The sequence below is a fragment of the Chiloscyllium plagiosum genome, chromosome 4 (assembly GCF_004010195.1).
Source record: "Chiloscyllium plagiosum isolate BGI_BamShark_2017 chromosome 4, ASM401019v2, whole genome shotgun sequence".
Classification (NCBI taxonomy): Eukaryota; Metazoa; Chordata; class Chondrichthyes; order Orectolobiformes; family Hemiscylliidae; genus Chiloscyllium; species Chiloscyllium plagiosum.
In genome coordinates, this window is record NC_057713.1 from 111,812,458 (window position 1) to 111,826,646 (window position 14,189).

General features: G+C 39.6%; 1 protein-coding gene and 1 long non-coding RNA gene across 3 annotated transcripts in view; one reads left to right on the top strand and one right to left on the bottom strand.

Moving 5' to 3' along the window:
• deptor (DEP domain containing MTOR-interacting protein) overlaps window positions 1-14,189 on the bottom strand; it is a 134,306-nt gene that overhangs the window by 41,403 nt on the left and 78,714 nt on the right. The window lies entirely within an intron of this gene.
• The window catches only part of LOC122549330, a 38,490-nt gene that overhangs the window by 12,649 nt on the left and 11,652 nt on the right, over window positions 1-14,189 (top strand). Inside the window, exon 2 of the long non-coding RNA XR_006311494.1 lies at window positions 8,770-8,878. This is a non-coding gene — a long non-coding RNA (uncharacterized LOC122549330). The remainder of the gene's footprint in view (window positions 1-8,769; window positions 8,879-14,189) is intronic.

The window sequence follows — 14,189 nt, forward strand, 5'->3', positions numbered from 1 at the left end:
TTTGAAACTGAGCCATACAATTCTAATATGAATACTTAATGTGATCTTCTGAAATACATTCCTCTGCCTGTTTTAATGGAGTCATTAACTGTTTCAAAGTTTATGAATGCATAATGTACTTGTCGAATTTCACTTTCTGCTATTTTAGAAAATGCATTAACTGATCTAAAACAAGCATGAAAATAATGGAACGAGGAATTCAAATATGTTAATATATACAGTATAATTTCAAGGTCTTCCTGTGCTTTCAACACAAAAGTGTTAGCACAGTGGTGAGCACTGCTGCCTCACAGCACCAGAGACCTGGGTTCAATTCCTGCCTCAGGTGACTGTCTGTGTGGAGTTTGCATATTCTCCCCGTATCTGCGTGGGTTTCCTCCGGGTGCTCCGGTTTCCTCCCACAGTCCAAAAATGTGCAGGTAAGGTGAGTTGGCCTGGCTAAACTGCCCGTAGTGTTAGGTGTAGGGGAATGGGTCTGGGTGGGTTGCGGGTCGGTGTGGACTTGTTGGGCCAAAGGGCCTGTTTCCACACTGTAATTAATCTAAAGTAACCTTTGTTACACGTTTCTTTATGAACATAGCCCAAATGTGAATTAACTTTTTGGGTGTCGTTTGCATCTCCCAAGCAGTGGCTCAGCATTACATGGGCAGAAAAGTTGCAGATGTCCCAGAATAACCGAGCAATCATTGTTTGTGCTGGGTTTTGTTCTGCCTGTCATGGAGGGAACCATAGCAGCTGGGCTCACCTTATCTTGGATCCAGACTTTATAATGTCATTCAATCAACTCTACTAGGTCTGTCCTGTTGGTGTGACTGAATACACCACGGGATGATAATAGTGGAATCTGGAACACTGGCCATCAGATGTGATTTTGTGAATACATATATGTCAGACTATTGGGGTCGGATAGCTCAATTGGCTAGACAGCTGGTGTACAATGCAAACTGATGCCAACAGAGTGAGTTCAATGTCGCACACTAACTGAAGATACATTAAGGACTCTCCTTCTCAACCTCTCCACTCATCTCAGGTTGGTGACCCTCACGTTAAACCATCAATAGACCTATGGTCTGGGAGACTGCAGTCACTTTATATGTCAGGCTTTTTGGCTTGCATGTGGGGCAGCATTCCCAATGTTGGCACAAGTATCCAGAGATTAATAAGGACCACTTTGCAAGATCAAATTGGCCTTTGTCATTTCCTATGTGCTGTTTGATTCGAGATTGTTTTCTTACTCAATGTTTGTACAGCACTTTCACGAGGCAGATTACTCCACCATTTTCCAGAGCAGGTGAGATTCAACCACATTGCTGTCAGTCTAGAATCATGTGTAAAGCAGCCCTGGGTAGCAAAGGGCTACTTAAGGGTAGCAAATTCCTTCTTGGAAAAAAATGAGTGAAGCAGATACAACAATTAAATACTTTCACAATCATCATTATGAGGTATATTAAACAGATTATCAATATAATTCAAAATGCTCCCAGTTGCCACATTGAGATTTGAGTCGAGGGAAAAGCACAGCAGGTCAGGCAGCATCTGAGGAGCAGGAAAATTGACGTTTTGGACAAAAGCCCTTCATCAGGAATCTTTTGCCCAAAACATTGATTTGCCTGCTCCTTGGATGCTGCCTGGCCTGTTGTGCTTTTCCACACCACTCTCTTAGTCCCCACGTTTGCCTACATTGTGATTTGAACTCAAATCTCTAGATCATTACTTCGGGTATCTGGATTACTTATCCAGTAATATTAATATTATTCGGCTATCGCCTTTCCATTTTATATACACTGCCCATGGAAGTGTGGACTGCACAACAATCATGAGCCATATTATCAAAACTCTTGTTACACAGTAACCATTTATAGCTTTGTCTTGTTGATTGAAAGATCCATTAATGACTCAGTGAGGCCGGGCACACTGCAGCAGCTCTGACTGGTTACTACTTTCTCACATTGGATTGATATTGTCCTCCCATTGAATGTTCCTCTCCTTTAAACCAGCTGTGATAACAAATAAAAATCTGATGTGCCCCCAAACTGGGTAAATTTGAAGTAACTCTGGAATATTAGCACAATCTGATGCTTACTTAGATGAATTACCCGATGAACAGTTATCATTATACATTTATAAAAAAGATATATTCCAACAGTGGCAACAATTCAAAATTACTTCATCAACTTTAAAGAACTTTCGCACGTCCTAAAATCACGAAAGACATTATAAAAATGGAAACTTTCCTTCATTTCTATCTTGAAGTGTTCTTGTTCTTGACATGCGCAGAGAAGGATTGGGTTTACCTGGGCATGTCATCAGCAATTGTCAAAAATAAGCAACCTGGTGTAAAGGAATTTCAAGTGGCCTTATTTTCCCTTGAGGTAACTTTGGCAGGACCAGAACTATTTTTCTACTGTAGGAGGTGGGCATGGTGGAGTGGAAGAAGAGACAGGGAATACTTATACAGAATATGTATCCTTTTCTCCTGACACTGTCAGCAGGCTAAACTGTATGGGTCCAAATTGATCATGAGTAACATGATGTAGAGATTTTTAGTTTATTTGCGGGATGTGGGAATGGCCACCTTTTGTTGTACATTCCGAAGAAGGAGGTGTGTGGTGAACTGTTTTCTTAAACTGATATGGTCCATCTGATGTAACTACAACCGCAGTGCTATTTTGTACGGAATTCCATAATTTTGATACAGCAACACTGAATGAGCAGCAATATAGTTTCAAGTAAAACTACCATGAAGCTTGGAGGGGAACTTGATGGAAATTGTATTCCCATGTACTCCTTTGTCTTTCTGGGTAGTTGAGGTCATGGGTTTGGCAGGTGCTATCAAAGGAATCTTGGTGAGTTTCTGCAGTCTGCAGCATATTCAAAAAAATGACAATGAGGACACCAAATGCTGCACGGCCGCATTCAGGTTATTGTGAACATTTGTAGTGGTTAGAATCTAGATTTTCACTTACGAACGCATTTGAAGGCTATTGTAATTCTGAGATTCAACATCCCCCAACCACTCACTACTTTACTTTCAAACACAGTGAGAGAACACATCAAATCAAACTAATTATTTGACACCAACAAACAGCCACCTTAGTTAAAAGTAATTCAGTTGCATCAAATAAACTTAAGCATTCAGAATATCGTGGCATGGTTCAAAACTTGCTTTTGAGAAAAAGAAAACAGTTTGACTTGCATTTACACAGTGCTTTTCACAACCATTGGTCTCCCAAAGGTTTTAAACTAAAGAAGTTAGTCATTGTTGTAAGATATAAGTTACCCCTGTAAAATCAGAACACTTGAACCCACTCATCTGATAAAAATTTATATTAAGTGAAGAACTATATGGTGAGTGAGGATGGTGCAGTGGTAATGCCCAATGGATTTAGTAATCCAGACACCCCCCTGGTTAAAATTCTGCGAACAATGGTTCAAGTTCCATCATAGAAATCAAGGAAAAATCTGGAATTTTAAAACAAAAATTGCTATCTTAATGAAATCCATGTCAATCATCATGAAAGCCCATCTGGTTCATTAATGCCCATTAAAGAAAGAAATCTGCCATCTTTACCTAATCCAGCCAACATAGGACTCAAGACCCACAGGAATGTAGCTAACTCTTAACTGCCCTCTAGATAATAAATGTTGGCTTTGCCAATGACACCCAGACTTCTTTAAGAATGTTTAAAAAACACAAAAGGAATGTCTGATTTTTCACGGTTCATTAAACAAAATATTTTACGAAAATTTGAATCTGACCAGCCAAAATTAGTTCCAATATTATCCATTTTTATACAGGGCCAGTGGACATACAGATAAATAAACATAATTACACTGTAATGTCATGGCCAGAGAGATAATCCGACTCTGCAAATTGCTAAGGAAAGCTCAAGATTTTTCAAAGAATGAGTCACAGACACAGATTCATTATTGCACCAAATGCAAACTTGTTGATTGTGCTGTCCCATCATCCCACTTCTTAGCTCATATTGGTTCTCATTTCGCCATGTGGCAATCAATAAGGAAATAACAGGCATGAATGACCTCTTTGCTCTTCCAGCAAATGTTAACTGATTAAACTTTACCCTGGCATATTAAATCCAAAGAGAATCCCCGGAATGAATAATGAACCATTTCATTATTTCTCGCTATTATGTGCATCCAGGTGCCATTTAGAGGTAAAAAGAAAACAGTCAGATTAGTTTTGCAAGATTAAAGCAAATCCAAATCCTACCTGTATAAAAGAATAGTAGTTTGTTATCAATTTTCTTCAAGGTCTCACTACATTGACTATTAAGCAACCTATAATAGTGCTCAATCTTTAATAAAGGATTTTTTTGAGATTGAAGAGTGAGAATTCAAAGTTCTTTTCTTAATCTGATGGCCTGGGGGGATTGTAATGACTGATGTATTTTTGGGATGTAAAATATTGAATATTATGAACTTTATATTAGTCAAGGAACACTTTGCTAAAAAAATGCACATTTTGTTGAAGCATTTTGACTTGCATTCATCAGGACAGTTTGCAAAAATATCAATGTAAAGGAGAGTAGGATTTTTCTATACTGAAGGAGCAGAGACTGCTATTATTTGGCAAGTGCACTTTGATTGGTTTAGACACTGCCATGGAGAAAGTTCTAGATAGTGGATGACTGACAGTTAATTTCCAAGCGTTTTTAAATTCAAATTTAGTGGGTTGATTCTGATTGGTCAAAGCATTGCACTGAGAAATGAACGAGAGGCTGGCTGTCGCTTGTATTGGTCGGTTGAAACAGGTGCAGTGGGGTACATCTTCTTTCTGTCTACCAAAAAAAGAGCCTTCTGTACTAATATATGTGATTTCCAGCTTGCACAATTGTGCCACATTGCAAACCCAACTAGCAATCTTAAATAGCCAGGTCAATTGGCTATGCTAAATTGCCAATAGTATTAGGTGCATCACTTGGAGTGAAAGGGTCTGGGTGGGTTACTCTTCAGAGGGTTGGTGTGGACTTGTTGGGCTGAAGGGCCTGTTTTCTACACTATATCTAATCTAAAGTAAAGCTATCTGTTTAGCTTTGCTACTAGGCAGCAACAACACAAGTGGTATTTGGACTAAAAGGACATTGCTATCAAGCCAAAGAGATGTTTTGCCAGTCACACAAAAATGACTGTCAGATTCTATCATACAACATGTCACTTCAGTTCTTCACAACAGATAGATACAGACCATGTCCAACTAGCCCATGCTTGCATTGGTCTAAACACTTTTGGTAAAACTTAAAATTCCTTCCTTTCCTACGGGCTTTTTCTTCAAGTGCAGTCAGTTGACAAGATCATAGATCTCACCTCAGAAAAGCACACAGGTCACCCAAATACAATACAGATTAACCTATTTTTAACTTATTTAAGGAATGCTGGTTTCAGTTTAAGATTAAAACATTATATGATCTGTTGATTAAATCTTTTAGCACTTAATTACAAACCTTTTCTAATAATTTGCTTAATTAAAATTGATAGGTAATTCCAATTAGGGAATAGATTTTAGACTCGGCCCCACTGTTCAAAACAGACCTGACCATCTCTCAATGTAAAATTGCTGTCACACAACATGTGTCAATTTTGGTCAAAGGGGGAATGAAGTGATTTAAAATTGCAATTGCTTTGCTCCTTCTAAACCTGAGACAGTGAGTTAGTGTTTCATTTAATTCCTCCTCTCCCCTTCTACTCCCATTCCTGACTAAGGTGAAGGACATTCCCCAGAACCTCAGTTTTCAATCCCAATTTTGAGATAAATCCAAAGCAAAATAATTTTAACGGAATCAAAAGGTAGTGTTTATTAACAAAGCTTTCAAAAAAATGGGAAATTGCTTCACTGCCATATTCACATACACAAGTACCCAAGAATGTACGGAAAACAGGACACAATGGAAACAGGTTAAAGGTTTTGGTAAATCCAGTGGTGTTTAAAAAGACAAATTTATATGAGTTGCAGCCTCCTGCAAGTCACCATCCAATAATAATAATTCCTCAGTAAGCTGGGCCCAGTGGCGTTCTTCCTGCAGTACAATCTAGGCATCTTTTCACTCAGTAACTTGTTAAAAGGGATAAAGAGGCTGTGGCAGGCTGCCAACCTTGAGTCCAGTTCTCCCTCTATTAATCAACTGACTTAGAATCCCAGAATTATATATTAAGCAATTCACCTGGCTCCCATTTCGAACAAATGACCAGAACAAGCATTTGGATTGGCAATAAATGCTGGCGCAGCAAGCAATGCCCTCATCCCATGAATGAATACAAGAAAAAGCTGCTGATGGCCCACATTGGGGGGGCTAACTGGAAAATAAGCTAAGTGCAGCTTTACCTCCCTCTTTTAGGCTTCCATTACAAGGTGATGAGGCAGCTTTAAAAACATTAGTTCTCAGTTTAGCATAATACACCTTGATGTTTACCATTACTCAGAGCTGGCGTGACGTAGATGATTCATCTCCAACTACATTGTGTCAGCTTTAACTGAAATGTCTAAATAATGCTGAAACTTTGGAAATATGATCATGTGCTCAGTTTCAGTCAGGTTATCAGCACAGCCAGGTTGCCCATTTTTAAAAAGAAACAATTTAAACATGAAAATAAAGAAGACTACATTTTTTTTTGACTTTGGATTTCTCTTCGTGCCCTCTAAACATGACATGGCATGAGTGGCACACTGGCTCAGTGGTTAGTACTGCTGCCGTATAGGCTGGGTCTGATTCCAGCCTTGGGTGACTGGTTTGTGTGGAGTTTGCAGCTTCTCCTGGTGCTCTGGTTTCCACCCACCTTCCAAACTTGTGCAGATTGAGTGGATTGGCCATGCTAAACTATTCATAGTGTCCAGGGATATGCAGGCTAGGTGGGTTCGCTATGGGAAATATAGGATTACGGGGATAAGGTAGGGGTCTAGATGGGATGCTCAAGGGTTGGTGTCGACTCAGTGGACCGAATGGTCTCTTTCCACACTGTAGGGTTTCTATGACCTTTATATTGATATTAAGAAAAAATTTTAAAAACGCAAGAGTTCAGACAATCTGGGATAAGATTTCAGGTTTGGCACACAATCCCAATTTCAGAGTCAGATGGAGGTCCCACCTCTGCAAGAGCAGTCACCCAGCAGTGACCTTCCTTGAATTGGTCAAATTATGGCCAGAGGGTACACTTGTCATTCAACAAGGACAACGACCTTACAAAGCTGGGAAGCCAACAGATGTAGGTATGAAAGAAAAGTGTCTCCACCTGAAGATGCCTCTCAGCAACTTTTAACAGCTTTGAATCAACAAAATGGCTGTAGAAACTGGGCCATCATTGCAGCCAAGGAGGCAGCAAAAGTTTCAATGTCTGCCTGGAACTCGGGTCACTTGGTCTGCAAGTGGCTACCAGTCTCCAGGACAGCTGACCTCTTCCCAAGACTTTGAGGGAAGCATGAATCAACCAACAGGGTGGCACTGAAAAAAAACATATTTTCACACCACCCATCTTATATCAGGATGAAAATTTGGCCCCTGGAGCCTGGAATCCACAAACTATTTACTGACCCCAACTGACCTCAGCTATGATTCTTTGAGGCATCAGCTTGACAACGGCCCAACAGGACTGGCATAGTTCGTACATAATTATGTTCTCAAACCTTGTCTAATCCTCAGTGTAATCAACGTGAAATCCAGTGGAATTTGGAAAAACAAAACAAGTTTATTGCTGCATTTCACAAAATTTCTTCAAGTGAACAAGAAATCTGCCACAACCATTAATCATTCAATGTCCTCCAGCATAATCCAGAACGGAGTAAGCTCTGAAGACTTGCAGTTCTTCAAAGAACTAACGCCCCCTTTACCAACCTTCACCAATTGCAATCCTCCACATCCCCATATTCAAAAATCTAATTGATGTTAAATGGTGTGCGTTAATAACTCGCTGGAATGAATGCAAAGCAATGGTATAATAAGATTAGCGGTCTTGATTTATATTGTCTTCTAGATTTTTAAAATAGTTCACTACCTAGCTATTATTCTTCTATCGAAATCTATGGTGGAATTGTAGAAAGTGACAATGGTGCAACATACAGTTAGGATCTCCTTTCTTGCCTGTGCCGAATTTCCATAATAAATTATTTAATCTGATTATGGCATTGCATGATGCTAAAACTTAGCTGAGCTCAGTTACAAAGCCTGTTCACAATCCAACTTCTGTTCCCAGTCTATAAATCATGTCATACATCCAGCATACCGTAATCAACCTTCACACGATATATCAAAGGATACGCTTTTCAGCAATTGTGAATTTATGGTTTATCGATAAATCTGAATAGACTATCATATTGGCCCCAAATTTGTTTGAAACAAAAGGTGAAATGCTCCCATTGTCCGTGAATGGGTTTGGTCAAGTGACATTACTAGCATATGGTCTTCCATCGCTCAGAATGACTTTTTCACACAATCTTCTGTTCTTCACCTCAATAACTGTGGAACTGAGCTTTTTTTGAGCACCTTGCTAGGGGAAATCATGCAGCTGGAGCACTCACTGATGCCAAGATGTTCCCATTTTCACTTCTCGGCCACCATTCTTAAAGTCCACCCAGCTGTGCACCACTTGATACAGCAAGCCAGGAATGTCACCTCAGGCCGTGGTGCTCAATTGTTATCACTGGGGACATGACTCAGATGAAAGGAAAAGTCACTCACCACTTTGCAGACAGAGACCTAGAGGTTTGGTGGTGGAGGTGGTAGATAGAACAATCTTTTTTTCTGTGGACTGCCACAGGAGGCTGCACCACCAGACCAAGGGAGCCTGGATCCAATGCTACGTGCAGTGTGAAGCAAGATGTCCATCAGAACAGGAATGTCATCAATGATCTTCTGCATTTCCGAGGGTAAGTGCCATCATCATTTCACTGCTACCTCACACTTTTAGGACCACCACCCACCCATTCTAACTCTGCCACCGCACACATAGCTCACCGAGACTCTCAGACTACAGATCTCAGTATTACATGCATCATGTCCACTCACCATTCTCATCTATCTCCTCCACCAAAACTACTAACCTTTCCTGCCCTCTAAGCTTCCAACTCACTCACTGGGTATGGCACAGTACCTCTCCTGCCCTTGGCCACCACTCAATGCCTCACCTTTTTTCAGAGCAGGAAGTATAGGCCAAAACCACGTATTGCTGTCTCCACAACATCTAGCTGACCTACCTGTAATCTCTGGAATGGTTACACATGACCTACAGGACTGCCCTGGCCCACTCTCTGGACAACACCGACATGGATCCCCAGACCAAGCACGTGACTGCTCCTGGTTAATCTTTAATCTGACAAGTCCCTTGACTGACTGCAGTGGTATATCCACACTGATTGTAGTCCTCTGGATTCCAATAGAGACTGCTCCCAGTTGACTTTCACATATAGCTATTTGGTTGAAACACATGCAATGAAATACATGTTTCAGGGGTGACAGTAAGGTAGCACAGTGCTATACAGTGACATGTCCATCTCTTGGTAAATCAGTGCTTTCCATCATGACAAGCTGTCTGCCTTTTGTTCTACAGTACAAGTCCATGCAAGTCAGAGAGGCTGGCAGCCTGTAACTGTGCACTGAAGACCCTGTGCACTAAGAAAGCAAGCCACAAGATACAATCTGCGTAGCCTTGCAAAAGCAGTCCCTTGATGTTAAATTTCTCGAGTTTTAAGAACATGCTGCATTTTCATAGTAAAATGATTTAAATCATGCAGAAATATAAATGCAACATTTCATGATGGAATTCGTCTGTCACTGGTGATATTTATGATCCGACATTGCCAATAAAACCCGAGATCCAGAAAATGAAAAATCAAAACTGAAAATCTCTTCCAATAATAAATTGTACATGGTTTTTTTAAAATTTTAATTATTTTTTTTATGAACTCACCCTTAATGCAATCTTTTTCTGACCATCTGTCTATTGCTCACTTTATCTAATTTGACTCTAATTCACCCAAATTTCTTCTCTATCATACTTGCCGTTGCTTTCTCTACTCTTAAGAGTATTGGTTATGGAGGTGTCTTGGTCCCATTGATCACTACGGTGTAAGACATTTCCCACACCGTGTTAACACCTTCTGCAACTCCAGTAATGTATAGTCTAGACATGTTTGAACTGAAGGGTGTGGGAAAAATCCAACTCATGCAGCAAATTGTAAGATATCGGTGCTGCAGCAAATTCTAGCCCAATAATGACAGTTTACCATTGTCCAGGAACCTGCATTTTACAGTTGTATTAAAACTAAAATTCTAGAATATGCCTATATTCTATCCATTTAACATGACCTTTTTTTGCTGTTAGAATGTTGAAACTTTATTGCTGGAACAGCACAGCAGGTCAGGCAGCATCCAGGGGACAGGAGATTCGACGTTTCGTGCACAGGCCCTTCTTCAGGAAAGGGCACAGGCCCTTCTCCTGTCCCCTGGATGCTGCCTGACCTGCTGTGCTGTTCCAGCAATAAAGTTTCAACTTTGATCTCCAGCATCTGCAGACCTCACTTTCTCCTTGCTGATAGAATGCTCTTATTTTGGAGGTAACCATACATTATGTCCACGATATGCACCCTCTGAGTAGCTTTCCCAATCCTACCCTGACTAACATCATGATGTTCTTAATAATGGAATCACACATATCTGGAAATTACAACCAAAGTTTATGCTACACATTACAATATAAAGAAAGTCAAATATGTGCCACATTGGGATGATTGCATGCCCTTCTGAAAATATTTATGAGCGCTAGTATCTGTAGTTGACTTCCTGGGAAGTTACTGATTTCTATGCCCCGTGGCCTTTGATAAGCATGGGGGCAATTCTGTTAGCTGCTGCAGGGCTTTGGGGCCAAAGGCAATTAGTATGCATCTCAACCAATTATATCAAGTCACTGGCAGAGTTCATGGAGGTCTCCCTCAGAGTGCCCTGAGAGGAACTCCTCACGTTTTACACTTAAAAGCTCCTCATTCATCTTGGTGCAGTGGTATATCCTAGCTTCTTGCAGATGGAAGTGCTCCTGGACAGATGTTCAGGTACACTATCCACCTCTCACTGACTTACTACCACATTGTGATGATCTACAGATTCATATAAACAACACATACCCACTTTGTGGTCTCCAGGGGGTTTCTCCATTCATCAAGCCCTCCATGGAAGGAGGAATGCATTCATAACATAGCAAAGATTTTGGCCCGGGTGGAGTCCTCCATCATAGACACATGCCTGCTCAATCTGTGGGAGAACACTCCCAACTTTGGCTCCAAATCCCAAAATGTTAATAAGGAGAACTCTGCAGAACGTTTGGGTCGATGCCAAGTGGTCCATCTAAATTAATGTTTTGAGCCATTTTTAGCAGTTTAATGCAACTAAATAGATTGCTAAGCCATGTCCAAGCAGAGTTAAGAGCCAACTACATTGCTATGTTTGTGGAGTCAGATATAAGCCATATTAAGTCGTGACAGCAGATAATAGGAGGGATGTGATAGCACTGGTGAGGGTGCAAGGAAGACTTACCAGGACGTTGCCTGGACTGGAGAGTTTCAGTTATGGAGAGATTGGACAGACTGGGTTTTGTTTTCTTAGAACAGAGGTGATTGAGAGAGAACGCAACTGAGACATATAAAGTTAAGAGGGGCATAGATAGGGTAGACAGGAAAAAATGTTTCCCCTTGATGGAAGGATCAATGACTGGGGCATAGATTTAAGGTTGGGGGCAGACGATTTGGAGATGAGAGGAAAAACCTTTTTACCAGAGGGTGTGGGAATCTGGAACTCACTGTCTGTAGGGGTGGTAAGAGGCAGATACCCCCATAACACTTAAGTAGTATTTAGATGTAGGATTGCCATGCCAAAGCATACAAGGCTATAGACCAAGAGCTGGACAATGGCATTAGAATACTTAGATATTTGTTTTTTGACCAGCATGGACACAATGGGCCAAAAGACCTTTTTCTACGCTGTAGATCTTCATGACTGTATCATTGCCTTCCCTAAAGTAGATGCTTAAAGCTGTTTCTCTTTGATGGATAGTCTAGAATGAGGGATCAACAGATATGGAGAGATGTCTTCACTCAGACAGGCTATAAATCCATGAAATTCTCTTCTGCAGAGCCTATATGTGCTCAGTTCATCAATGTACTCAAGACCAAGATTAATAAATTTTTGAACACTATCATAATCAAGAAATACAGGAATTACACAAAAACATGAAACTGAAATCATAAGTGAAGCTTTGTTGCCCAGCCTCTATTGCAACTATCTTTCCTTAGGTAAGGAGACCTAAACTGTCTACAATACTTCATTATTGTGGTCCTGATCAGGTCTCATCAAGGCTGCATACAATTTCAGCAAGACATCTTTTTGTCCTGTAATCAAATCCTTTTGCAATAAAAGCCAACATACCATTTGTTTTCATCATTGCTTGCTGCACGTGTGTTAGCCTTTATTGACTCATGAATAAAGACACCCAAGTCCCTTCAGACATCAAACTTTGCCAATCTTTCACCATTTAAGAAATTCTCTGCAGTTTTATTTAATCTATCAATTTGAATAACCCCACATTTTTCCAAATTATAGTCCATCTGCCCCCTCACTTAGCTGGTCAAGATCGCCTTGACATCTCACTGCATACTCCCCACAACTCATATTCTCATCTAGCTTTGCGTCATGAGCAAACTTGTTACCATTAGATCATTCAAAGTATTAAATTATTCTTTATGTGAAAGAATGCTTCCTAACAGCACCTTTGAATAAATCTTTGGCCAGTTTATGGCACTTACTTTACACTAAATATTGTCATGAGTCATATCTCCTAACAAATGACTTCTTTTTGAACTGTAACAATCTGCGATTCTGAACAATTATGCATTGGAAACACAGTATTGTGATAACTTTGACTTTAGGTGATATCAGATTCGCCACACTTTATGTCTCTCTCCTGTGATCTGATATCCTTTATGTCAAAGCCAAACTAACCACAAAACATAACCAATGTGCAGAGAGAATTAAAGATTGCTTCAAATCAAAAAGTGCTGACTTGAAGAGCTACATTTAGAACACAAACAGAGTCAGCTAGTTTATCTGCAACCAGCTTTCTGCAGTGAAAGCATGTCACGTTGGAACAAGAATAGATCTTTCCAAGAACTGATTAGCACACAGATTTATTTCACATTTTTCACTACAACGGTTTGTGATGACATACATTTGATACAGTTAATATCAGCTGATAAAAAGCCACATATCCATATACAAAAATAAACTTGTATCTAAACTCTGATTAATCCTTTGTAAAAAGACAGGCATTACTACCAGTCGGAGCTAAGGTTAAATGTTTGTGGGTATTTTTCGAGTCAATTCTAGACATAGCCACAAAATGTTTAAACGGAATCTTAAAACTTTAGAAATAACCTGTAGAGGAGACTTGCTTCTTATACGCAGATATGGAAATAACAAAGTTGGAAAATATTTCAGCAATGAGAATGAAATTTAATTTACATTAGTGCATTGAGCTCTAATGAAAATTTAGAATTAGGAGTAATTGCTTCTGCAGTCCCTGAATTCCTAATGTTATTCAAAATCCTAGCTTTAGACTTACCAGAAAAGAATTGATGTGAACATGCATGGAAAGATTCAAATTCAACTGGTTTCATAAATCAGATTAATAAACACCTCAGAGGCTTATAATTAGCACCAGCACAAAGGATTCTGATTTAAGTTTTAAGTATTTAAACAGAAGCGTAAACATTTCTTATACATATTTAGTCATCTTTACACAAGTTGCCAAAAAGTTATTTTATATAAGCCTACTTATGAGTGAAATATTTTCCTACCAGATAGAATTTCCTGAAATATAAAGCTGGAAGCATTAAGCCTGTAAAATATCCCACATATCAGATCATACTTAGCATGTGATTAACTTAAGTAGGTGTAATTTAAACGGCATCCAATAGGTTAAAGTAATATATCAGACAAAGTTTGCCATACAGTCCTCCAGACTTTACTTGATTGACTGGAATTGTCAGAGTTCAAAACAAAACAAAAACACAAATGATGGCAATATAAGATTTATGAAACCAGCCTCACATTTCGTTTAAAAATCTAAACAGAAATAAAAGTTCTCAAGTAACATTACAGAATTTATTTTGAAATAGACACCGGTTGAATAAT